This window comes from Eriocheir sinensis, chromosome 51 (genome assembly GCF_024679095.1).
Source record: "Eriocheir sinensis breed Jianghai 21 chromosome 51, ASM2467909v1, whole genome shotgun sequence".
NCBI classification, from domain to species: Eukaryota; Metazoa; Arthropoda; class Malacostraca; order Decapoda; family Varunidae; genus Eriocheir; species Eriocheir sinensis.
Genome location: NC_066559.1, coordinates 4,684,756 through 4,711,412, shown reverse-complemented (window position 1 = coordinate 4,711,412; position 26,657 = coordinate 4,684,756). Strand labels below are relative to the sequence as shown.

Here is a 26,657-nt window from a genome sequence, read left to right as displayed (position 1 = left end):
GGACAGGTGTGTTTTTGCAATTAGCACCTGGCTGTCAAAGCACTTGTCACCCCTCACCTGTCGTGGAGGAAAAGGAGGAGGTATTGAGGGAAGGAGAGAGAAGGGAGAAAGGGAGAGATGGAGGTGTTAGCGAGGTATGAAGGAGGAGGAGGAGAAAAAAAAGAGGAGAAGAAGAAAAAGAAGAAAAAGAAGAAGAAGAAGAAGAAGAAAAAGAAGAAGAAGAAGAACACTCACTCTGATTGCATTTCTCGACCGTCGCTTTTAGTTGACCAGATATGTGTGTGTGTGTATGTGTGTGTGTGTGTGTGTGTGTGTGTGTGTGTGTGTGTGTGTTACCGATGACATGGTGATATTTCCCAACTTTTTTTCTCTCTTCTCTCTATTTCTTCCTTTGACTCCCTCCTCCATCATTCTCTCTCCACTCCCCTTCTCTCTCCCCCCTCCTCCATTAATTCATCCTTGTCCTTCCTCCCCTTCCTCCTCCTCCCCTCCCCTCATCATTCCCTCTTCACCTTTTTCCCTCCAAGACATTCCATCTTTGTTTTCTATTTTTTTCTCGTTCTCTCTCAGCAACCCAACATTAGAGAGAGAGAGAGAGAGAGAGAGAGAGAATATTAGTCTTCATCTCCGTCTGGGAGAGGAGGAGGGAGAGGAAAAAAGAGGAGGAGGAGGAGGAGGAGGAGGAGGAGGAGGAGGAGGCCACATAATCAGACAGGAGAAGAAGGATATACGTAACAGGAAACAAACAAACAAACAAACAAACGATTATGAAGAAGTTAAGGAGCAAAAGAAAAGGAAAAAAAAAGACATAAAACAAGAATATTTACGAAGGAGCAAGAAGGAGAAGGAAAACCTAAAGAAAATGGCAAAATGTTTATCAGATAAGGAAAGGGACAGTGAAGAAAGTGTTTGTGAAATAAAAGGAGGAGACATAAGCTTGAATGTGTAAGACTGAACAGAGAAGAGAAAAGAAAGACACGCGCTAAAATGATACAGTGAACAATGGAAGATAGGAAACTTTACGAAGGAGGAGCAGGAAGATGAAAAATAAGAAGTTAAGATAAGCGAAGCAATATAAGAACAAAGAACTCACTGAAGAAACAGAATAAGAAGAAGGAAGAAGTGATTAAAGAAATACAATGGAAGAAAGAGAAGATGAAGAAGAAAAAGGGTAATAATAAGAAGAAGGAAGAAGAAGAAAATGAAGAAGAAAAAAGAATAAAGAGAAAATGAAAAAAAAATGTAATATGAGAAAAAGGAGGAGGAAGCGAAAAATAACAAAAACAAATGACAAAAAGTAAGAAGACAAAGAAGAGAGAGAAAATATGAGGACAAAGAGGAAGTGTAGGAGGAGTATACTATTTCCTGAAGGCAAAGAACACAATTTTTCGCGTCTCCGGGTCTTCGGGAAGGAAGTCTTGACCTCGTCGTGCGCTGGTCCATTAAACTTGACCGCCGCCTCGACACTTACCGAAAAAAGAAAAAAAAGGAAAGAAAAGAAAACGACGAAGGAGAGAAAAGAAAAGAAAACCCACCAACAATAACAACGATGACTACTACTACTACTACTACTACTACTACTACTACTACTACCACTACTACTACTACTATTACAACTCTTACTTATTCACAACTGAGGAATGAAATGCAATAAGGAGAAAGAGGAGGAAGAAGAAAGGAAAGAAAGAAGATGAAGAATAAGAAGATGAATAATAATAATAATAATAATAATAATAATAATAATAATAATAAGAAGAAGAAGAAGAAGAAGAAGACTGACGAAGAAGAAGAAGAAGACTGTGACGAAGAAGAAGAAAAAGAAAAGAAGACGAAGAAAAGAAGACGAAGAAAAGAAGACGAAGAAAAGAAGACGAAGAAATTAAAACGAAGATAGACGAAGAAGAAGAGGAGGAAGAAGAAGAAAAACAATAAGAGGAAGAAGAAGAAGAGGAAGAAGAGGAAAAAAAGGAGAAAAAGAAGAAGAAAAAGGAGAAAAAAAGGATTAGAACAAGTGACAGTTACTTTTCCTTCCTGCTCCTAACCTCATTTTTATCTTTTTCATTTTCGTTCCTTTCCGCGAGTCAAGTGAAGAAGAGGAAGCAGAAGAAGTGGAGAAAAAGAAGAAGGATTAAAACGGAGACAATTACTTTTCCTTCCTCCTAACCTTCTCACTTCTCTCTCCTGCGTTTTCGTTTTCGTTTTCGTGTCCGCGAGTCTTGTGTAGGAGGCGGCGTCGAGGGGGTGACTTCGGCGTTCCCCGGCCAGCCAAACATCGGCTCCATTAGGGTCGCTTCCGCCACTAAATAGCGCGTCATTATCGGCCCTTTGTCCCGGCGAGAGTGAGGCGAGTCAGGCGCAGACATCAGCAAGACCGAAAAGAGGTCGTGTTTTTCTTCATATATTTTATGTTTGTTATTTTTTCTTGCACGTTTTTTGTCAGATAACTCATTTTGTTGTTACTGTTATTACTGCTGCACTTTGTTACTACTACTACTACTACTACTACTACTACTACTACTACTACTACCACTACTACTACTTTCGCTATCTTCATTACCTTTACCATCACCACCAACATCACCACCAACAAAAACAGCATAGCAAACAACTTTATAGCAACAATGTCAGTCATTTATTTCATATCAGCCAGTTAGCCCGAACAGACTGACTGACTGACTGACTGGCTGGTTGGGTGACTGACTGACTGACTGACTGAATGACTGACTGGTTGGGTGACTGACTGACTGACTGACTGACTGACTGGATGGCTTGCGTCTAGGGTAAACACAGAGTAAGGCATGCAAGCTGTTCTCAAGCCTTCCACACCTGCTGCCTGTTTCTGCTCGGCTCACGTCTCTTTCTTTACTTTTCTCCTTCTGTTGCCATGGGTCTTTCTTTCTTTGTCTTTCCTTCACCCTTTTTCGTTTTGTTTCGACCTGTGTTCACCTTTCATTGTCTTTCTCTTGTTTTTTTTCAACCACCCTTCTCTATCAGTATACCTAACAAACTACATACATGCCTATCTATTTATCTACCTTATTCAGTTAATTACATACCTATCTATCCATATCTTTAACCATCTATCTACCTATATGTCTATCTGCCTATCTATATCTACCTCAATCTGTCTATCTATCTGTCTGTCTCTTAGTCACTTCCTCCTCCCTCCTATGGCTCTTCTCACCTCTCGCCATATGTTTCTTTTTTCTCGTTGTCTATATTTAACATCCTATTTTTACCTTCTCATCCTTTCCTTGTCCTTCACCCATACACTCCCTTTGGTCTACTTATCCGGGTTGCTATTTTTTTTTTGTTCCTCCTCCCTCTTCATTACCTCCTCTAGTTTCCACTCCTCTGCCCTCCACTCCTTCCGCGCCCTTCACCCAAACTTTCTTCGCTCTGTTTCTCCTCCGTTGATTTTTCTTCCCCTCCCCCTTAACTATTTCCTCTTCTACCTTCCTTTTATTCCCTCTTTGCCCTTCACCCAAATTGCTCCTTCACTCTCTTTCTTCGTTATTTTTTTCTATTCTTTTCACATCATTTATTTATTCTCTCCGCATACCTTTCTTCCCCCTTGCCATCTCGCTTAGTTTCCTTCTCCCCTCGACTCTCTCCTCCGTTACACTCATTGTTTGTTTTTCTTTACGTCTCAAGGACAGGAAAGTGTTTTGAGAAGTTATTGAACACCACGTAAAGTTTTTTTTTTATATATATGCGACTCTTGCTTGGGTGTTTCCTTGCTGCTGAGAGAGAGAGAGAGAGAGAGAGAGAGAGAGAGAGAGAGAGAGAGAGAGAGAGAGAGAGAGAGAGAGAGAGCATTATATATCATCTTCATCCATTTTCTTTATCCTGTTCATCATCAGTTTCTTTCGTTTTCCTTGTCATCTTCCCATTTTCTTCTTACACGGGTCATTTTTTGCAGCATTCACAGGGCAAGGGTGGTGAGGCCAGGAAGGGGCAGAGGCTAGACAAGGAGCAAATGGAAAGGGGGGAAGTTGGGTCTAGGAAAGGGGTGAGGGGAGGAAGGGATTGGGTTGAGAAAAAGGGTGAGGGGAGGAAGTGGATGAGGAAATGAGGGGGAGTAGGAGAGGAAGGGAGGAAGGGGATGAGGAGAAGTGGGTAAGGGAAAGAGGAGTAGGAGAGGAAGGGAGTTAGGGGATGAGGGGAGCAAGGGGACTCCACTATAAAAATCAGCTTCCCATGTTCCTTTTAGTTTTATCCCCCGTATAAATGACTACACCGTTGACTACAGCAAATTTCCGAGAAGATAATAATGAGATCGTGAGGGAAGGAAAGGGATAGGAAAAGGAAGGGAAGATTAGGTTAAGTTAGGAAAGGAAAGGAAAGGGAAAATGAGGGAAAGAAAGGAAGGGAAGGAGAGAAAGGGAAGGGAAGGGAAGGGAAGGGAAAGGAAAAGGAAGGGAGGATTAGGTTAAGTTAGGAAAGGAAAGGAAGGGAAGGGAAGGAGAGGAAGGGATGGGAAGGGTGAGGGAAGGAAAGGGCATTGAAGGGATGATAATTAAGGGTAAGGGAAAAGGAATAAATGAGGGACGGAAAGGAAGAGGTTTGGAAATTGGAAGGAAAATAAGGGATGGAATTTTGGTAGCGAAAGGAAAAAGAGAGTAGATTACACGAGTGGATGAAACAGAAAAGGAAGTAGAGGAGGAGGTAGCATTAGCTTACAGGAAGACATGTTAAAAAGGCCATCATGAAAAAAATATGTAAAGTTTTCCAGTGTTTTTCTGAAGTATTTTTTATTAGTTAACATTATTGTGACCTGAGAGAGAGAGAGAGAGACGAGAGACGAGAGAGACGAGAGACGAGAGAGAGAATTTGACACACTAAGCAAACTGCCAATAAACAAACCTAATGATCCGCAGAGGTCGTCAACCCTTCTCTCCGCAATTACCTGGAGAGAGAAAATGACGAAATATTAGTATTCATGTAAACTTTGACTCATCGCATTTACCTTTAACAAACACCTGAGCTTTGGGGGAGGTAACAAATCATGCAGGTAATTTTCTGACTGAGTGGGAAGCAGGTAACTATGGATGCTCTTTCTGCTGGTGTATGACGTTGTTAAGTGTAGGAAATTAAAGTCTTTGTGAACTTTTTTTTATAAATAGAACAGACACGTTTTAAGGGATATTCTGCTAGATAACTGGCCATGTTACTTTTCTCACACACACACATATAGAGGGCAGCACTACACTCACTGATCTCTCTGTCAGGAGCTGGTAACTTAACTCCACTTATAAGGATCAGTAAGTAAAGTGGAGCCTTCCCTTATTTTTACAGGAGGAAGTTAAAAAAATAAAAATAGATAAATAAAAAGGCCCACTAGTATTGATCCCCCAAATAATGTATAATAGAAGAATTTGGATGTCTCTCATTGATAAGATTCTACAGACAGTTAGTTCTTTTTCTTCATCTTCCCTTTTTTTTCAATTTCTCATTTATATGTCCTCCTTTTTCTTGCCTTACCTCTCCTTTACAACCTTTTCTCACCTTATTCTTTTGTTTTGGTTCCCTTCATCCTTTTTTCATTTCTTCACTTTCTCCCTTTTCCATGCCGTAAGTCTTCCACACGAAATTCCTTCACCCATTCATTCCTTTGTATAAGTTAATTTACTCTCTTGTCTCCCCCTTTTCTAAGTTCCTCCCTTCATCTCCTTTTATTATCCTCTGTGTCCTATTTCTCATTCATTTATGCCCTCATTTCTCTGTATCTGTTATTGGTTCATTTAATTATCTCCCCTTATCTCAATTCCTCCCTTATATTACCTCCGATATTTTGCTTTACTTTTCCTATCTGTCATTCCTTCACTCCTTCATTCCTTTGTATTGCTTGGTGCATTCATCTACATCCTCCCTTCATCTACCCTTATTTCTTCTCTTATACTTTCTCCCTTTTCTCCCCTTACAGCTCCTCTTTATTCCTTCATCTTTCTACTATTTGTAACTGCCTCGTCACGCTTCCTATTTTCTTCTCCATCCTCAAACCTAATTCTGCTTTCTCCTCTTCGTTCCCTTCCTCCTCTTCCTCTTCTTCTTCCTCCCCCTAAAGGTTGAGGTGGAATGAATGAAAAAGTCTCCTCCTCTTTCCCTTCCTCCTCCTCCTCTTCTTCCTCCTCCCTCTAAAAGTTGAGTGGAATGAATGAAAAATATCTCAGTTTTGACCAAAAGTTTCACGCTGCATCAAGTGTCACGATCCAATTAAAACAAAACTGGTACTCAACTTTTTTTATATTTTCCTTCTTTTTCTCATAATTTCACCACTACAGCTAATCTTCCTTTTCCTCTATTCGTCGGGCAGGTAGATCAGTATCGTTACCTGGCGAGGGGCGGCTTCTAATTACTGTGTGTTAGGGCAGGTGAGGGAGGCAAAATTAAAACCAGGCGTTCCGAAATTGCCCAACCTACCTGACAGGATGTAGGCCCGCAAAGGTGTGTTGTTAGAGAGAGAGAGAGAGAGAGAGAGAGAGTATATTTTTTGTATTCGAAAATTTGTTTGATAAAAAAAGATGAAAATGAATATTATAGTGTTTGTGTTTATAGGAGCGTGAAACGAGTGTGTGTGTGTGTGTGTGTGTGTGTGTGTGTGTGTGTGTGTGTGTGTTCGTATTTTTTGTATGTCAGACTCTTGGCGACATGATATTAAGGAAGGATCAAAGAAAAGAAGGAAAAATAAAAGAGGATTCATGAGGAAAAATTACAAAGAGGAGAGTCAGTGGAAGGGATGAGAATAGGAAGAGAAAGGTTGAAGTATTTGGGTCGGGGCTGAGGAATAGGAAACAGGGAAATTTTAAAGGGAAACTGTGGGGCCCATCAAAAAGGATAAAATATGTGAAAGAGTGTGAAATGAGAGAGACTTATATTGTCCCTCTAAGTTTTCTTGTAACACTCATCTTTCCTTTTTTTTCTCTTTCTTTTCTTGTATTCCTTTTTTCTTCTTTATTTTTTCTCCTTTTTTTCCTCCCTATGTCACACCTACTTCATTTCATTCCTTTATCTCCTTTTCTTCACCTCTACACATCTCTGACCCCTTCCTTCTACTATTTGTCTCTCTCTTTCTGTCTATACATCTATCTAACTATCTATCTTTCTATCTATCTATCCATTTTTATCCTAGCTATGTTTATTTCTAAGCAATAACATTTTTTTTTACTTGAAGGAATACTGTTAAAATACAATACCTTTTCACGCGGAACGCAATATTCTCTCTCGCTTAATTGTCTGTCGTCGTTAAAGTAAAATAATGAATAAGTATAAAAAAGTGAAAAAAAAAAATTGGCAAGCAAAACAAATGTAAACAGGCCGCCGCTGACGCCACCGCTCTGCGCAACACTTGACGCTTAGCCGGGAAAGACTGACGATGAAGTCTGTTCTTTTAGGTTTTGCCAAGAGGAGAGAGACATAAGCAAACCAGCGTGAGGGATGAGCTCAGTGCGTCGGTCAACGGCACGGGGGGAGGTTGTTGACGCTGCACCAGACACGGGGTCGTTGCTCTACTGACGGAGTGGGGGGAGGGGGGCAGAGAGAGATTAAGCCCTGTACAATTAACTTTACTGGTGAGGTAGGAAACGAAAGGCAGGTCAGAGGAGAGAAATGGAGGGAGACGAAAGTGGAGCAAATGTAAGATAGAAAATAGGAGAGCAGTAAGGAACAGAAAAAGGGAAGGATGAGAGGTAGTAGAAAGAAACTAGATAAAGTTATAGGAATGAAGTGAGGAGGATAGAAGGAATATTAGAATAAAGGAGGAGTGCAGGAAAGTAGATGAATTGAAAAGGGTGAAACGAGGCCAATGAAAAGAATAAAGTGGGTGAAAAAGTGATATAGACGGAAAAAGTGGGATGAAGAAAAAGGGGAGTGGGAGTGACAGATAATGGAAGGAATTGTAGGATGACAGGAAAGGGATGAAGATGAGGGAAGGGGTGAACGGGGAAAGAGAAAAAGTGGAAGGAATGAAAGAAAAATGGTGAAGGTGGAGAAGAGAACGATAGGTAAAGCCGAAGGACCGTAGTAGAAGGGCAGTGTTGATGGTAGTGAGAGAGGGTAGAGAGAAGAGGGACAGCTGAGAGAAGGAATGCAGGTAGAGGAGGAGGAGTAGGAAGAAGAGGAGGTAGATGCACAGGTAGGAAGAAGGAAGGAGGGAAGGTTTACCATGTTGGCCGTCACGCCACGAGTCACCTGCTTCCAATTAGGCCGGCCAGGTAGGTGGGTGAGAGGGCTTGTTGGAATGACACTACCTTTCCTGCTTCCCTTCCTTGCCTTCCCTTTGCTCCCTTCCTTACCCTTCGTGTCTCCCTTCCATCTCTTCTGCTTACCTTCCCTCCCTTCCTCTACCTGCCTCATAGCCTACCTGGCTCTGTATCTACTTTTGCTCTTCTCTCTATCTCCATGTCTGTCTCTAGTCCTCCTCCCTTGCCTTCCTTACGTTGTCTGTTTGACTGTCTCACTTTTGTCTAAATAAATTCATTGACAATGAGGTTAGGTTAGGTTTGGTTTACAGGTTTATAGGTTTTATGCCTTATAACGGTCAGCCAGACTCTTGCAGACTCTTATGTTTTTATGTGAAAAAAGAACAGGACCAAATGATAAAGGAGAGAGAGACGAGGAAAGGAAAAAGGAAGAAAGGTAAGAAATGATTGAGGAAATGGAGAAAAGAAAGATAAAGAAGAGGAAGAGGTGGAACAAATGATAGAGGAGAGGAAGAGAGGATGCAGGGATGGAGACTGGGCACGAACAGGAGTGGGAAGAAGGCGGAAAAAGAGAGGACCAAGACGAGGATGGACAAAGGGAGATAGGGAGGAAGGCAGCACACACCTTTGCAAGCCCCATCACCCTCCTTAAAAAGTCACCTCGCCTCCTCCCTCCATTCTGTCCTAACCTGATCTCTCTTTATGTCTTGAATGTTTTGGTTTCTTGTTTTATCTGGCAACTTTATCTGTCAAGCCTTTCCCTGTCACTTTCTCGCTGTTTTTACTTACTTTGGGACCTTTTGCTGTCACCTCCACGCTGTTTTATCTGTCTGTCAACGTTTGTCAATGTCCTCACGATTTTGTTTTGTCTTAATTTTTGTTTTTTTCCGTCCAGTCATTTTCCCTCTCTTGTCATCTTATCTGCCCTTGTTTCTTAAGGGCTTTAATGTTTTTTTTATTTTTTGCATTCTTCTTACTCTTTCCTTACTCCTAATCTTTCCTCTTCCTCTTCCATTCCTCTTTATCTTCCCTTTTTGTTGTTTTCCTCTTACTTTCCTTCATATTTTTTATTTTTTTTGTCATATTTTCCTCTTCCGTTCCTCCTTATCTTCCTTTTTTGTCGTTTTCCTCTTCCTTTCCTTTTTATTTTTCCTTTTTTTGTCATATTTTCCTCTTCCGTTCCTTCTTATCTTTCTTTTTTGTCGTTTTCCTCTTCCTTTCCTTTTTATTTTTCCTTTTTTTTTCATATTTTCCTCTTCCGTTCCTTCTTATCTTTCTTTTTTGTCGTTTTCCTCTTCCTCCTTATTTTTCCTTTTTTTGTCATATTTTCCTCTTCCGTTTCCCTTCATCTTGTCTTTTTTTTCTCTCCACTTCTTCTTCCGCACCTCCTTTTCTTTCCTCTTGATTATTTCTTTTACTTTTACTTTCTCCTTCCTCCTTAAAACATCTCTTTTTTCAACCCCTCCTCCTACTCCTCACCTTCTCCTTATCTGATAGTCTGTCTGTCGGTGTGTTCATAAATCAGTAACCATTTCTTTTTATCTCGACTTCCATCGGTAATATTTCTACCTGTCGTTTTCTTAGGTAGGTAGTGATATATTTCTTCCTTTTTTTTGCCTCAGCCTTTTTTCTCACGCCACACTTCGATGCCTTGTTTATTTAGAACTTTTGCTATCTCCCTTTTTCTTTCACGTTTTCTTTTTGATCTATTTTCTTTTTCCTCTTTTTCGCTCTTTCTTACACACTTAAAACACATTTCACGTTTGTTCTTCTTTTTATTCATTTTTTTTTTACCGTTTCTTGTTCATTTTATTTATTTTATTGCTATTCTTTATCATGGTGTTTACTGTGATCTGTTTTACTTTTACTGTCATCTACTTTTACCTTTTGTTATTATTGTTATTATTAATCTCTCCTTTTTTTTGCCTTCGTTTTCCTCCACCGTACTTCCTTATCTTCCCTCATTCATATCTTTTTTTTTCCTCCTCTCCTTTCCTTCTCCTTATCTAGTGGTCGTTTATTATTTAGTTCCTTTATTTTATTAGCATTATTTATTTTGTTATTGCTATGGTTTATATTGTTATTGTTCTTGTACCTGTTGTTATTACTGTTATTATTTTTATTTATATTGCGTCGACCTCTCACCTGTTCTCACTTTCACTCCTTCACCTTTCACGCTTGTTGGTATTCACGATTCCCACACCTGTTGCCCCTCCCCTCACACACACCTGATCCATACACCTGTCTCTTCACACACACACACACACACACACACACACACACCTGCCACTTTACATACCTGTCACTCCACACAAAAGCCTCGTTAAGGGGCAAAGAGAGAGAGAGATACGAGATCTTTCACTCCTGACATGTGTATTAAAGTCCTCAATTTGTCTTCATTTCCGCTTAATGTCTCGTGCTATCTGTGTCCTCGCTTGGCCTCTCTGTTTTTTGTTTTTTTCATCCTCTATTGTTGTTGTTGTTGCTGTTTTTGTTATTGTTTCTACTCTGTCTCTTTCCCGCCAGTGATTCTTCATATTTACTTTTTTGAAATTCGGAGTAGCAACATAGACTTTTTTTTTGCCTTCTCTTCCACTTTCTTTACCGTTTCCTCGTTTTCCCTTCCCATCCTTTTCCCCCTCTCCTTTTTAATTAACACTCAATATTTCTCTCTTCCTCCCCTCCCTTCCTCCCTCCCTCCCTCGCTCCATCATTCATTAATTTCCACCACCCACTTTTCCTCCAACCCTACACCTCACCCTCCTCCACCTCCTCCTCCTCCTCCACCTCCTCCTCCTCCTCCTCCTCCTCCTCCTCCTCCTCCTCTTCCCTTCTTTCTTATCTTCCCCCGACTTCCGCCATTCGTAACCTTCATTCACCTCTCCACCTAACCTTCACTTCTCCATTTGTTATCTCTCCTTCCACTCTCCTTCATCCAAATGCTTCTCTCCACCTCCTTCCACCCGTCATCAATCCTCCACCTCCTCCTTTCCACCTCTTTATATATTTATCTTTCTTTCGTCTTCCTTCTCCTTCCATCTCTTGTCTCTTTCTTCCATCTCTCAGCCCTTCCACTCTTCCTCTTTCCCTCCACCTCCCTCCACTGAGTCCATTTTTCCTCTCCACTTCCCTTCATCACCTGCCTTGCCCTTCGCTGCACTTCTTTTTCTTTCTCTCTTCCTTTCGAATGTTTCTTTTTATTTATTTTACACATTTTTTCTCCCTTAATACACACACACACACACACACACACACACACACACACACACACACACACACACACACACACACACACACACACACACACACACACACACACACACACACACACACACGAGGGAGAAAAAAACTAGTCCTATTTTTTTCATTCACCTTTTGACTTATCTCTCCTTCCCTCCCTTCCCCTATTTCTCCCTGTCCGCCTTCCTCCGTCCCTCTTAACCTTTTTTTCCTCCCCTTTTTGCTTCTTCCCATCACCTTTCTCTCTTCCTTACGACCTCCTTCATTCCTGTTTATCTCCTCTTATTTCCTCTTTCCTTTTCTTTTCTCTCTGTTTCCCTTCTTATCTCTTTCTTCCTCTTATCCTCTCTACCTCCCTTCTTACGCTCCTGCCTCTTGCCCTCTCTCCCTTTCCTGCTTCAGTCCTTCACAGCATCTTCTCTCCTTCTCTCCATCGTTTCCTCCTTTCTTCCTCCTCCGTCCCACGCTTCCTTCTCTACTTCCCTCCCTTCGCTCTTTCTCCTTTCTTAGTCCTCCATCCCTCGCTCTCTTCTCTCCTTCTCTTCCTTCTTCCCTCCTTCCGTCCATCTCTGTCGGGTTATTTATCATTCGTATTTACAAACCTAATTAATCTCCTTCCTGACAGCGCTGACTAAGGTATCTCTCTCTCTCTCTCTCTCTCTCTCTCTCTCTCTCTCTCTCTCTCTCTCTCTCTCTCTCTCTCTCTCTCTCTCTCTCTCTCTCTCTCTCTCTCTATCTCTCTCTCTCTCTCTCTCTCTCTCTCTCTCTCTCTCTCTCTCTCTCTCTCTCTCTCTCTCTCTCTCTCTCTCTCTCTCTCTCTCTCTCTCTCTCTCTCTCTCACACATACCTCATACCTCTTAAAAGCAACAGTGCGTTTAAGACTTTTTTACCCTCATACCGCTTACCCTTTTACCTAATATTTTTTACCCAACAGTATTTATTAATCTTTTGCGGTTAATGACCCTTATTAAGTTATTTTTATGTGCGTTAATTCAAACTCTAAAGGTTACGTTCAGTGTTTTTTCCCTCCCTGGTTCGTAAAAATATCCATTATATATTTTTTTACTTATTTTAGTGTGTGTGTGTGTGTGTGTGTGTGTGTGTGTGTGTGTGTGTGTGTGTGTGTGTGTGTGTGTGTGTGTGTGTGTGTGTGTGTGTGTGTGTTTTCCTTTTTTCTTTGCCAGTTCAACCGTGTCTTCGTTTGTTCTCTTTTCATTTGTATCTCATTTATTTACGTCTTTCATCCTATTTAATCTTTTTCTCCCTCCTCCCCCCCCCCCCGACCCTTCCTCTCATGCATCTTTTACTTTTTATATTCCCTTTTACATCTATCTTCACTTTTATATTTAACTTCTCTCTTCCTCTCCTTGCCTACCGCACTCCTCTTTTTCCTTCCCTCCATGTTTGACCTCCTTATTTACTCGTCAATCTTTCTTCCTTAGTCTTTACCTGGAGTGCATTCTTCCCTTCAATCTTAACGTTGCTCTCTCCTCTTTCTTCACCACTCTTCCTCTTTTCATCTATTTTTCCCTCAATTTTTCCCTTCCTCTTTGCCCAACATCTGCTTTATTATTTTCTTCTCTCCCAGCTTAACGTTTCTCTCTCCTTCGTTCTCTCCTCTTTCTTCACCACTCTTCCTCTTTTCATCTATTTTTCCCTCCATTTTTCCACTCCTCTTTGCCCAACGTCTGCATTATTATTTTCTTGTTGTGAAGGCTTGTTTGTTCCCTCCTCCGTGCCGCTGTTAAGAGTTAGACGTTAAGAGGACGAGAACAAGGGACGGCAGGTCTAATTACGTTGTTCTGTCAGGTGTAAATGTTTGTTTCTCGGTGGTTATTATTTTGTCCTGTTTTTTTATTTTTTATTTTTTATTTTGTCATGTTTTTCTTGTATTGTCTTTTTTGTCATGTTTTCTTCTTGTTTTTTTTGTGTTTTTTTTTCTTGTCTTCTCACATCTGTGCTATTGTTTGATTCTTTTTCATTAACTTCTGCCTTCTTTTTTAGAGCTTTTTTTTCGTTTCAGTTTGCTTGCTTCTTTCATTGTCATTTATCTCGTTTTTGTCTTTTTTTTTCCCTTTCGGTCAACGCTCTCTCTCTCTCTCTCTCTCTCTCTCTCTCTCTCTCTCTCTCTCTCTCTCTCTCTCTCTCTCTCTCTCTCTATCTCTCTCTCTCTCTCTCTCTCTCTCTCTCTCTCTCTCTCTCTCTCTCTCTCTCTCTCTCTCTCTCTCTCTCTCTCTCTCTCTCTCTCTCCCCTTCTTTCTCCTTTCCCTCCTCTTCCTCTGTCTCCTCCCCCTCTTCTTCTTTTTCCTCTCCCTCGCCCTCCTCTCCATGTTTGGATCTCACCACAATGGGAACTGACTTTTTATCGCCAGGACCTTCACTCGTTTCCCACACAACTCACTCCTAGCTCCACAAACTTGACTTTCCAACTTTAAAATCCATCTGAAATAGAGTCTGGATCGAGGGCTGAAGGGGACGAGGGAGGAGGGAGGTGAAGGAGGTTATGCAGAAGAGGAGGTAGAAGGGGAGGAGAGAAATGTTGGTGCAGGCGGAGATGAGGAGGTAGAGGAGGAGGAGGAGGAGGAGGAAGGCAAGTAAACATGGGAGGATAAACAGAAGTGGAAGCAAGAGGTGGAGTGGAAGGAGGTGGTAATGGTGTTGCCTGGAGGAGAGGAGGTGATGTGCGGATTATTCGTGTTGGTGGAATTGATGGAGGAGGAAGAGAAGGAGGAGGAAGAGGAGACGATGATAGTGATAGAGAACAGTTATATGAAGAATGAATAGGAATAATTAGAACAAGGAAAAACTATAATCATCACCATATGCCAGTGATGGAGAAGGAGGAAGAGGAAAAGGAGAAAGAGTAGAACGCAATCTATGGCAGTGTTAGTATAGAGAACAACTATATGAAGAATGAAGAGTAACAGTTGTAATACACGGATAAAGTATAAACACACAATCATCACCATATTTAACAACAACAAAAGTCAAATTACTCCAATCCAAAACTAAACCCATTCACCGGACAACATAAAACAGCTTCCACTCCATCACAACTCTCAATAGTTTCAGAGAGTGGCGCATCTGTTAGTTCATCACTCACGGGTAACTCTGCCACAGGGGAAATAAACGTATGTGTTGAATTTCACGACTCACCACAGGGACACGGGAACAAGTTAAGCCGCACGAGTTTCCCAATATTCCAAATGGTAGAGAGACTGCCTTTTTTTGTTTGTGTTTTTTTTTCGTAAACATATCTCAGGAGTGAACCTCTTGACTGCGGATATCCTACCAGAAGACATCACCAAGCTACAGGAATGGAACAAAAAGTGGCTGCTACAATTCAATGAAGAAAATGTAAAGTCATGCACATTTGGAGGGGATATGCAGCACACCAATACCACATGGGAAACACTCCATTCACCACCACAGATGCAGAGAAGGTCCTCAGAGTATGTGTTAACAGGCTACCAATGAAAGCCAAATCCGTGCCAATCGTAGCGGACGGGTTAAGAGGCAGTGAGTCGCCAGAAACAGACACAGACTCCTGCAAGATATAGGGCCAGTTTCACAGTTCCCCATGTTGGGTTAGTAAGCTCCCAAACCAATACCAGAGCCTACGAAATTTCATTGTATAGTGTCTGGTGTTTATATTTAAGCTCACAAATTTGATGAAACTATACAGGAAAAGGCTTGTGTATTTGGTGTGGCATCGAAGACTTCCAAATTTTGGATTGTATGGGATTCTATAGTTTGGTTCGGGCTGTTACGAAGACACTGTGTTGGACTGTGAAATCGGCTCTTAGTTATGTCCCTGGTCTTCCCAAACCCACACCCACACCCACAGTCACATCACACGCCAAGGCTCAATGACCATACGTCATGTCAGATCCCTTTCTTCATGACCTCGATCTCACCTAACCCCACACCTATCCACTCCCACGCCCACACCCACGCCTGAGCCACACAACCACGCCCACATCCCACGCCTCACTTACATTTATACGCATACCTACATACGCTCAGACACGCCCAAACTCCACACGCCTCTTCTTTACTCACACCCACGCCATTCCCACTCACCCACGCCCACAACCTACACCTCACACGTACATCTATACCCCCCCACACACTCACACACACCAAACACCCACATTCACACTCAACACTCACATCCCTTACCCACGCCAGATCCCACACTTTTCCCCACGCCAGCTACCACACTTTCCCCCACGCCCTCGTTCCCTCCCACTCACATACTCGCCTCCCTCCTCCTCCTCCTCCTCACGCTAACTCCATAACTCGCCACACAGGAAACAGAAGCTCTTACACTAATAGTAAAAGATGAACAGGAATAATCTTCTCTCCCTGGATCAGTATTTTATCCACGACTCATCTCCAGGACGCGACCCACCCAAGTTACGGAAGAAAAAGGCGGTGATTATTTTTTTCTTCTTCTCTTTTCGTTTTTAACTTTCGTTTCCTTCGGCGAGGGCAAAGGTGTGGTGGTGGTAAGGGGTAGGAGGGGCGACGTTTGGTGGTGGTGGTGTTAGTGGTGGTCTCGGTGGTGGTGGTGGTGGTGGCGTTGCTGTGGCTTCGCTTCTTTAAAACCCCTCCTTTAAAGCCCTCCTCCTCCTCCTCCTCCTCCTCCTCCTCCTTCTCCTCTTTCACCTTTTCATATTTCTCATTTTCTAGCTCCTTTTCTTTTCCTTTCTCTCTTCCGCCTTTTCATACTCCTTTAGCTCCAACTTTTCCTCCTCCTCTTCCTCCCCCTCCCCCTCCTTCTCCTCCTCCTCCTCCTCCTCCTCCTCCTCCTCGTTTCCTACCATGTACAGTCGGCCATGGAAGTATCAGCCACCGTATGAATGATAGATTTGAGAATGAACGAAAACTAAAGAGGATCGAAGTGGGTTACTGTGGATTGCGTATGTTTTCACCTATTTTCATCTTTCTACTTGTGCTGGGGGTGAAATTTTCTTTATTTCTATTTTTTCTTTGTTTCATTCGTTCTCCTTTTTTCTTCTTTTTTCTTTGTTCTTTCTTTCTTTCTTTCTTTCTTTCTCTCTATGGAATATTCATCTGAGTCGGTGCTTTTGACACGTGATCCACCGACCGATTGGGGGAGAGATGAGGGAGAGGAGGAAGGGATGGAGAAATAGTAGGGAGTGGGGGAAGTGAAAAGAGGCAGAGGACATTTAAAGGATTAGGGAGTAGGAGGGTTAAGAAGTGGGAAAACTAAAGGGGGGTAAAGAAAAAAAAAGGTTAAAAGGAAAATGAGAGGAAATGGAAGGAATGATTGAAGAAAAGGAGAGAAAAAAGGGGCTACGTAGGATTTAGATGAAGAAAAGGAATAGGGCTGGAGGGGAATGAGAGAAGTAGTAGTAGTAATCGTAATAGTAGTAGTAGTAGTAGTAGTAGTAGTAGTAGTAGTAGATGAAGATGACGAACAAGAAAATGAGAAGAAAAGAATCGGAAGGAAAAATTATAAAATACACTAATAAAATAACAAGCGATAGAAGTAAAAAAAAAAAAAACATAACATAGAGGATAATAAAAAAAAGTAAGATTAAAAAGGGAAAACAAAGCAGAAAGTTACCTGTACCGCCCATCTTACGTGCCTTCCCCTCTCCATTGTTACCTGTTGCTCTCCCAAAACCAGGAAGTCGAGTCCACCTGCCCGGGAGATAGAAGCGAGTCCACCTGTGTCGCGAGGGGCGGGGAGGGAAAACACTGGGCGCTTGATTTTCGCTTGCCATGTACGCCCCGAGGATGTGTGTGTGTGTGTGTGTGTGTGTCTGTGTGTGTGTGTGTGTGTGTGTGTGTGTGTGTGTGTGTGTGTTTTGATGTAGTTTTGTTTATCTCCGAAGTTTTGATGATGCTGTTGTGTTTTGAAGCTACAAATGCCAAGCTCCCATCACTTTCCCATCGCCACTCCATCAATATTCCATCATCACTGACCTGTATATCATCCTACCACCCTCTCATCCACCCCCCTTCCACCCTTCCACCCTGCCCTTCCAAGCTATCTGTCACCACCGAATATCTAATCCATCCTCACTCTGCCATGGTTCTCTCTCTCTCTCTCTCTCTCTCTCTCTCTCTCTCTCTCTCTCTCTCTCTCTCTCTCTCTCTCTCTCTCTCTCTCTCTCTCTCTCTCTCTCTCTCTCTCTCTCTCTCTCTCTCTCTCTCTCTCTCTCTCTCTCTCTCTCTCTCTCTCTCTCTCTCTCTCTCTCTCTCTCTCTCTCTCTCTCTCTCTCTCTCTCTCTCTCTCTCTCTCTCTCTCTCTCTCTCTCTCTCTCTCTCTCTCTCTCTCTCTCTCTCTCTCTCTCTCTCTCTCTCTCTCTCTCTCTCTCTCTCTCTCTCTCTCTCTCTCTCTCTCTCTCCCATCATCACTAAATCACCTACCCACACACCCATAGCTGAAGACTCGGCTTCCTCCTCCTCCTCCTCCTCCTCCTCCTCCTCCTATGCTACGAAAATGATTCTACGCTTGTGGGCCTTGCCGTATGAAGAACGACTCAGGCGACTCCATCTTTTTCAACGCAAAAGAGACGCTTGACTAGCTAAAGAATTTCAGTAACATATCTCACTCCAAGCTTATTGAGCCCCAAACCAACTCAAGAACTAGAACAGTGGTGTATCCATTCAAGCGAAGCGATGCAATACAGACATTGGAAGACGTATCTTCTCAAACAAGTCCTTGGCCACAACACTGAAGGGAAATGCTCGTGGCCAGCCTCTGGTCTCTAGATTAATTGGAATATTCCCAAGTTACTGCTTCCCCTTCTGATATGTGTGTGTGTGTGTGTGTGTGTGTGTGTGTGTGTGTGTGTGTGTGTGTGTGTGTGTGTGTGTGTGTGTGTGTGTGTGTGTGTGTGTGTGTGTGTGTGTGTGTGTGTGTGTGTGTGTGTGTGTGTGTGTGTGTGTGTGTGTGTGTGTGTGTGTGTGTGTGTGTATGCGCGCGCGCGTTGGGTGAGAAGAGAAGAAAAGGTGAGGAGAGTGGGAGGTGATGGATAAGGTAGAAAGCGGGCAAAGATATGTAGGAAATGAGAAAGGGAGAATAGAGGTGATAAAAAGGAGTAAAGGTTGATGAATGAGAAAACTAAACACCAGAGAAAGTGGGAAAATCATTGAGTCAGAGAAATTGTAACCTACTTGAGGGGGTCTGTAGTGATAGAGAGGAGGAGGAGGAGGAGGGAGAAGTAAGGAGGGTAGAAGAGGGACGCAAGATGGACGAGGAATATTGAGGGAAGTCAAGTGGATCTGAACAGCCGAGGAGGAGGAGGAAACTCGTGGTGTTGAGGAGAGTTTAGTCAACCATTCAAGACATAGTTTGTTAAAGAGACCAATTTGCTGTGAGTTTGAATTTCTCTGTCAACAAACGCAACAACAGTTACTACTACTACTACTACTACTACTACTTAACTGCCACCACTGCTTTTACTGCGTCCACAAAGCAAAACAAAATCTCCACCAGTTAGAAGGTGTCAAGGGAAGCATATTCTCTCGCCACGCAGTTTATTGGCCCCAACCTCACCAACGTCTCTCTACGTCAACCGGCTTTATTACCACTTAAAATAATCTCACACACAGTTTTATAGGTTTAAGGCTTCTATTTCTACTACCGCTGCTTCTACTACTACTACTACTACTACTACTACTACTACTACTGCTACTACTACTACTACTACTCACACACACACACACACACACACGGAGGGTTATTGATGCAGACGTGCCTGAGTTTGGTATACACAAGTATCTTTTATTACTCTTTTTGCCAAAACTGTTCTCTCTCTCTCTCTCTCTCTCTCTCTCTCTCTCTCTCTCTCTCTCTCTCTCTCTCTCTCTCTCTCTCTCTCTCTCTCTCTCTCTCTCTCTCTCTCTCTCTCTCTCTCTCTCTCTCTCTCTCTCTCTCTCTCTCTCTCTCTCTCTCTCTCTCTCTCGTTCAAATTTTCCTCTTATTTCTTTTTACTTTCTTTCCTACTTTCAAATTTACTCTTTCACGTTCATTATTTATAGTTTTCCTCCTCCTCCTCTTCCTCCTCCTCCTCCTCCTCCTCCTCCTCCGCCTCCTCCTCCTCCTCTTCCTCTTCTTTCCATTTTGGTTATCCTGTTGCCATGGCGGCTACATCAGTTGTGCGGAAAAAGCCACACACTCAAGTGGAGTTGGATTCCACAGAAACCTTTAGAAGTTCTCTTAAGACGTTCGTTTTATCGCCCAAAATCTTCCCGTTTCTGTTATTTTCTTTTAACTTTCGTTCTTTCCATTTTCTCATATCTTCCTATCTACTTTAATATTTTCCTTTATTTCCTCGTTTTCCTAACCATGCCCATGCCCTCTTTTCCTCTCTTCTCTATTAACTTGCACCTTCCTTGTTCTCTTATCATCCTTCTTTGTGTAATAGCTTCCTTTCCTCCTCTTTATCCCTTTATTTTAACCTTCCCATGCATATTTTGTAATTTTCATCGTAACTGATATTCTTGTATAACCTCTAATTCCTTCCCTCCCTCCTTTCGTTACCCTTGATTCACGCCGGTGCAGTCTCGTCCTTCTTCCTGTCTCGGCCACCGTCCAAGTACTCATTAAGCTTCACGTCTTCTCATCTTTGGTATGGGTCATGCCTCTCAAGTCCAGAAGATCCAAAGATGATTTATTATACTACAGAACAATGTATCCCTCCTATAATAATTGCTTTAGTAACCAAATAACTTTTACTTCACATATGGACTTCTTTGTTTATTCTGTCATCATTTAGGTTTTCTCTGTTAATTTTCTTTTGATTCTTGCTCTTAAGTACACACACTACACCCTTCCTCCCCCTTCATTCCTCCCTGTGATGTATCCTCATTCTGACTCATTATGTTTGCGTCTTCGAGTAACAAACACAACCCATCATGTTCAATTTTTAATAAAACGAACTTAACCTCCAGTGCTGTCATCCATCCGTTTCCTGGGCTATTTAAAGGACAGACATTTCCTTTTCCTTTTCTCGTTCCTGGCATTTTCTGGGAAGCGGACAACAGCGCCCTTTCTTCGTCCCAACCAATTTTTGCAGTGTTGCGGGTTCGCCGGAATTTGTACGGGTGCTTATTTTGGCGGGTGTGATATTAACACTCGCAAGGGAGGAAGAAAGAGAAAGAAAGTATGAAAGAAAGAACGAGAGAAAGAAAATAAGAAAGAAAGAGAGAATGAAAGAAAGAAAGAAAGAAAGAAAATAAGAATGGAAGAAGGGAGAGAAGGAAAGATGAAAAACGCTAAAGATGAAAAGAAGGAAATAAATAAATAAATATGAAAAGAAGAAAAGATGAAAAGACGGAAAGAAATAAAAACGAAATGAAAGAAACAAAAATAGGGAAAGAAAAGAACGAGACAAAGAAAATGAGAAATAAAAAAAAATAAAAAAGAAGGAAATCAATAAAAAAAGAACTTTAGAAGCAAAGAAATAAATAAAGAAAAAAGAAAGGAAGAAATACTGAGAAAAAGAAAGAAAGAAAGAAAAAAGGAAATAAGTATTTAACAAGAAAGAAAAAGAAAAAAAGTAAGATAAAAAAGAGGAAAAGAAAGAAACGCAAAAAAAAACGAACAAAAAAATAAAGGAGAAGAAAAGAAAAGAAAAAAGAAAGAAAGAAGGAAAAAAAGAAAGTGAGAGAGATAATATAATATAGATGAGTTTACACACAGCCAAAATTAACCATATCTTGCACCACCATTAGCATTACCAACTTCATATCTGCGCCATACCTTCAACGCTGCTAACACCGCCGCGCCTGCAACCTCCCATTAATAAAACAAACTGCCGTCCCGTAAATCGCCTTATATATCGTGCGCGGCAGTCCGGGTCTCCGCGCCGAGGAAGGGAAAGGCGGAATGCTACACGGTTCGGCTTGCAACCTCGCATGTGGCTGATCCCTTCCGCGCGAGGAAATTTAGTGAGGAGGAGAAATATTCACCAAGACAAGATAACCGAAGTCAATAATGTAAATGCTCGTAAATTATTCAACGGGTATGGAAAGTTGGGAAGCCATTACAGAAAGAAGAAAGATATGAGAACAAGGATGGTGCTAGTTAGTAAAGAAGATAGGATAAAGTAAGCAAGGGAATGGTTAGAAAAACGCAGAAAGGAAGATATTAAGAAAAGAAGGAAGATATGAGAACCGGAAGTTAAAAGAAAATATCAGAAATGGGAAGATTTTGCTCCATGTCTTTTCCAAATTTTACACTACTTTTTTTTTTTTGTCAACGGATAGGAAAAGTTGATTAAATTTTTTGCGCAGAGTTTTCCAAATTTTACACTCGACTCCTTTCTTTCTCAATGGATAAGAAAAGTTGGTGTAATTGTACTCCAAAGTTTTCCATGCCTTTCCCTGAACGCAATTTTTTTCAATCCAAGGTAAAGGAAGAAAAGACAGTGGGTCAATGGAAAAGGTACAGCTGGGGAAGAGAAAAGACTCCTCAATCCTCCTCTACCACTCTTGATCCTCCTTTATATCGATCTTCCATGACTTTTCCAACCTATTCATATTCTGCATTCTTTTCTCCTATCCTTCCACAGCCTTTATCCTCTCCCTTTCCTTCCTGTCTCCCTGCCTTTCTTCCTCTACGCCTCCTTCCTCTCCCACGCCACGCTCCCGCTCGTGCCTTGAATGTATCGCTGTTGTACCATTTACTGTTTCGCAATATATTCTGCTTGTTTTCCTGAGTTTGTACACACACACACACACACACACACACACACACACACACACACACACACACACACACACACACACACACAAACACACACACTACGTTTATCTTCCCCTGCCCTGTGAGTGAGGAACCTTGGAACCTGCGCACCCTTTGTGTATTAAGATGGGCTCAAACCAAGTCACCGTTTGCCCCTCCCTTCTCCTTCACCTGCTCACCTGCCCCTCGCGCGCACCTGGCCACCGTTTTCTGTTATCACGCAGAGTTTGTTTATCTGAGGAAGCGACGCAGACCACCAGGATAGGAGCATATAGAGGATGGTATATTTGTCTTTGTCCGTGTGTCTGAGTGATTGTCTCTTTCAATCAAATCTATATCAATTTCCTCCCTCTTCTTCTTTTTGATCTAATTTTTCTAACTTGCTCTGCTGCTGGTATGTGTGTGTGTGTGTGTGTGTGTGTCTGCAAGCAAACTCATGAGAACAACAGAGTCAAAATATATTGCGACATTCTAAAGTTTATAACAGCGATACATGCGAGGTACGAGCGGACGCGTGGCTTGGGAGAGGAAGGCGGCGGACGGGAAGGGAGGAAGGCAGCGAGACAGTAGGAAAGGGAAAAGACAAAGACTGAAGCAGAATAGGAAGAATGGGTGGGGGATTGAAATAGATAGGAATAGTCATGGTGGGTCGAGATGTAAGGGGACCAGGAGAGGGATAGAAGACAATTTAAGAGATAGGGGAGGAAGAAAGACAGCTAGACGGTAGGAAAAGAAGAAGACAAAGGCTGAAGTAGAACAGGAGGAATGAGTTGATGATAGAAATTGATAGGAATAGTCATGGTAGGTCGAGGTAGAGGACGATCAAGAGAGGGCTAGAAGAGGGTAGTAGTTAAAAGGGAAAGATTATGAGAACAAGGAATGAGAAGCGGAAGAGAAAGATAAATGTTTAGAAGTGGAAAAGGTGGGAGTTGCAATAATAAAAAGAAAGAAAACACCCAAAATAAGCAAGAACGGAAGGAGAAAAGATAGTGAAAGGAAGAATGAGGAAGAGGGCAATAAAGTGGATGAATGTAATAATAATGATGATCACGGAGAAGGAGGAAGAGGAGGAAGAAAAGAAGGAAAAGGAGAAACGGAGAAAGGAAACTATACTCGTTCACTGCTAGTTTCTGTGTGTGTGTGTGTGTGAGAGAGAGAGATACAAGGCAATTATTAAGTTTGTCCGTGTCCTTCCAACCAAACACACACACACACACACACACACACACAGACAACAATAATAAACTACAGTCAGACCAGTTCCTTCTATTCTTGTATCTATATCTGGAGTCGTTTCCCAGACACGCTTGGTGCCTCCTCCCTCAACAGGAGCCACCCAGACGCACATTAAAAAGGTTCTCCAAGAGGTTACAGTGCGCGTGGTATTTACTTTCCTTCATAACGGCATTCTTCTGTTTCCCTGAAGTGGCTGGTGGAACGGGAGACTTCGATGGGAATGATAAATAGATAGATAAATAGATAGATAGACAGGTAGATAGGTAAATGGATAAATAAATGGATAGATACATAGAAATTATATATAAAGAATCAGACATATAGGCAGACAGACAGATTGGCGGACTGACAAGCACGGAATATTGAAATGAAATGGGATGTGACGGAGAATGAGACCAAAGAGTTAATAAGTCGGCAAGATTCACAATATTGAGCCATTTAGGAAAGAATATATAGCAAGAAAAAAATGTCCGAAGTATGATATCGAAAAAAAAAAATCATTTAGGCTATGTATTATTGGAGTGCATGTAAAGAAGGAGATTAATTATTTTCTTCAAGTTCCCGTTTCATTTATGTTTTCTTTATCGTTATTTTTTTTTAGTTAGCTCTTATTTTATTTCCTAACTTTGATTGGTCTTCTGATCCTTTTTATTCTCTATTCAATGCAATTATTTTTTCCGGTGACCCATATCGCTATTGTTCTCGTTTTGTCATAAATTATTTTTCGTTTTCATGTTTAGCGTAAAAGTCTGCGTGTTGTGTTTGCCTGTGTTCAAGTTAATTTCTCCTTTTTGTCCATTGTATCCTGTTTTCTTAATGTGTGTGTTAATGTCTGTCTATTTTGTGACTATCGGCAGGTATGTTTGTCTGTCTGGGTGTCTGTCACTCTGTCTTTCATCCTCCCATTTCTGTTTTAGTTTCAGTTTTCAATTTCATTCAACGATTCTATTAGTTGACTCCCCCTTTTTTTCTTTATTTTTCTGTTTCTTTCATCCTTCTCCCTTTCCTTCCTCCCTACTTTCCCTAATTCTGTTTAGTCATCTATCCTTCACTTCACTCTTCTCCGCATTTTTCTTTCTTACATTCATTCTGCTAAGTCATTTTCCCTTCACTTCGCCCTTTTTCCCACCTCCCTCATTCCTTTCTACATTCAGTTTATTCCCCTTATTTCACCCTTCCATTTTCCTTTCCTTCGTCTTACATTCTTTCATTCTGTTTACAAACCATCCCTTCCTTCCCTTTCTTCTCTTTCTTCTCATCGTCTGTCCTTACACTGCCCCCCCCCCACCCCCCCTCTTCGTGCTACCCTTCCTCCGTCATCTCCTTCCCTGTCCTCCCCTTCCTCGCCTCCTCCGCCAATCCCCTTTCCTGTCCTCCCCTTCCTCGCCTCCTCCGCCAATCCCCTTTCCTGTCCTCCCCTTCCTCGCCTCCTCCGCCAATCCCCTTTCCTGTCCTCCCCTTCCTCGCCTCCTCCGCCTATTTCCTTTCCTGTCCTCCCCTTCCTGCTCTCCGTCTCCCATCTCCTTTCCTGTTCTCCTCTTCCTCTTCTCCCTCCGCCCATCTTCTTTCCTCTCCTCCCCTTCCTTCTCTCCTTTCCCCATCTCCTTTCCTGTCCTCCCCTTCCTCTTCTCCCTCCGCCCATTTCCTTTCCTGTACTTTCCTGACTTGCCTCCTCCGCTCATTTCCTTCCCTGTGTTCCCTTCCTTTCCCTTCCTCCGCCCATCTTTCCCGTCCTCCCCTTCCTTCCCTCTCTCCGCCCATCTTCCTTTCTGTACTTTCCTGACTTGCCTCCTTCGCCCATTTCCTTTCCTGTGCTCTCCCTCCTGGACCCCCCCACGCCCATTCTCGCCTAACAAACACACTAATGACGCTATCGCTCACTTGGGGTAATAAACGGGAGATAAGAAAGATTAGGCAGGGACTCAAGGACATAAGCTGCCTCTCCTCCTTCCCTTCTTCCTGCTGCTTCCTCTTGTTACTTCCGCTCTTCCTGACTTACCCTTGTTTCCTCCTCCTCCTCCTCCTCCTCCTCCTCCAGTTGTTCTCTCACCCTCTCACATTCGCCTTCCTTCCTTTTTTTTCTTCATTCATATCACTAAGCTCTTGACGATAGTATTGATGATAATGATGATAACTATTGAGAGAGAGAGAGAGATGGCACCCTCTCCATTTTCTCTCCTTTCTGTCCTTAATCCTGCTTTTCTCTCTCAGCCACTTCCGTCTCTCCCTCAGCTTCTCCCTCCTCCTTCTTCTCCTCTCCTCCTCCTCCTCCTCCTCCTCCTCCTCCTCTCCTCTTTGTCCACCTCCCCTCCTCTTTCTCCACACGCCTCATTATCAAGTCTTAACAACACCTCTGCCAGCTTACACAAGGGACTTAGGTCTATGGGGAAGGTGAAACACGAGAAGGCACTTAATGTTAGGTGGTGGTCGTGGTAATAGTAGTAGTAGTAGTAGTAGCAGCAGTAGTAGTAGTAGTAGTAGTAGTAGTGTGTGGGGGGGGGGAGGTCTGAGCTCTTACGGACTCCCTTCTCGATATCTCCCGTTCTTTTCTACTCTTGTTTCTTTTTTTCCTTTTCCAACTTTCTGTTTCTTAGCTTCGTTTTCTTAGTCCATATTTTTTTCCTTTTATGCATTTTCACACTCCATCTGGTTTCTTTCTTTTCCTTCTTATACTCCTGTTCTTCTCATCCTCCTTCTCGATGCCCTCTGTTCTCTCTAGACACTCTCAACCTTTCCTAAGTGAGTGACGATGTTTCATAAAAAGACTCACACCTTATAGCAGACGCCTCTCTACAACTCCCCCCCTCCCTCCCTTACCCTCCTATGCCTGACACACTTGACGTAGACAAAGACGAGAGGGGACGACGTGGGAGGAAGATGGAGTAGCATGGGAGTAGCAAGGGAGGAAAATAAAAGTAGCCGGTGTTTGTTGTGCTCTGGGAGGAAAATGTGCTTGTTTTATGTTGTCTTTGTTGTTGGTTGCTCATTATTTCCTTAGTTTTTTTCTTTCTTTCTCTCCTCTTTCTTTCTTTTTTAATTTTCTTTCTTTTTCTTTCGTTAGTTCGTTCGCTCGTTTGCTCGTTCTTATTTTCTCTTTCTTACTTTCTTTCTTTTTTTTCTTTCTTTCGTTCGCTCGCTCGTTCGTTCTTATTTTCTTTCTTTCTACTTAATTTCTTGTTTTATATCTGTTGTTCTTTTCTTTCCTCCGCGTCCTTCTCCTCCTCTTACTCCTCTGCTTATTGATTAGCTTT

The 26,657-nt window shown here is 42.2% G+C and overlaps 1 protein-coding gene across 11 annotated transcripts in view; it reads right to left on the bottom strand.

Moving 5' to 3' along the window:
• Nucleotides 1-26,657, bottom strand: part of LOC126982575 (TWiK family of potassium channels protein 18-like) — a 151,370-nt gene that overhangs the window by 111,053 nt on the left and 13,660 nt on the right. For 2 of the 11 annotated variants that reach the window (XM_050834733.1, XM_050834734.1), the window contains exon 2: nucleotides 4,867-4,909. The exons of the other annotated variants lie outside the window; for them this stretch is intronic. The gene's annotated coding sequence lies outside the window, so the exon portion shown is untranslated. The remainder of the gene's footprint in view (nucleotides 1-4,866; nucleotides 4,910-26,657) is intronic. 11 annotated transcript variants of the gene reach the window in all.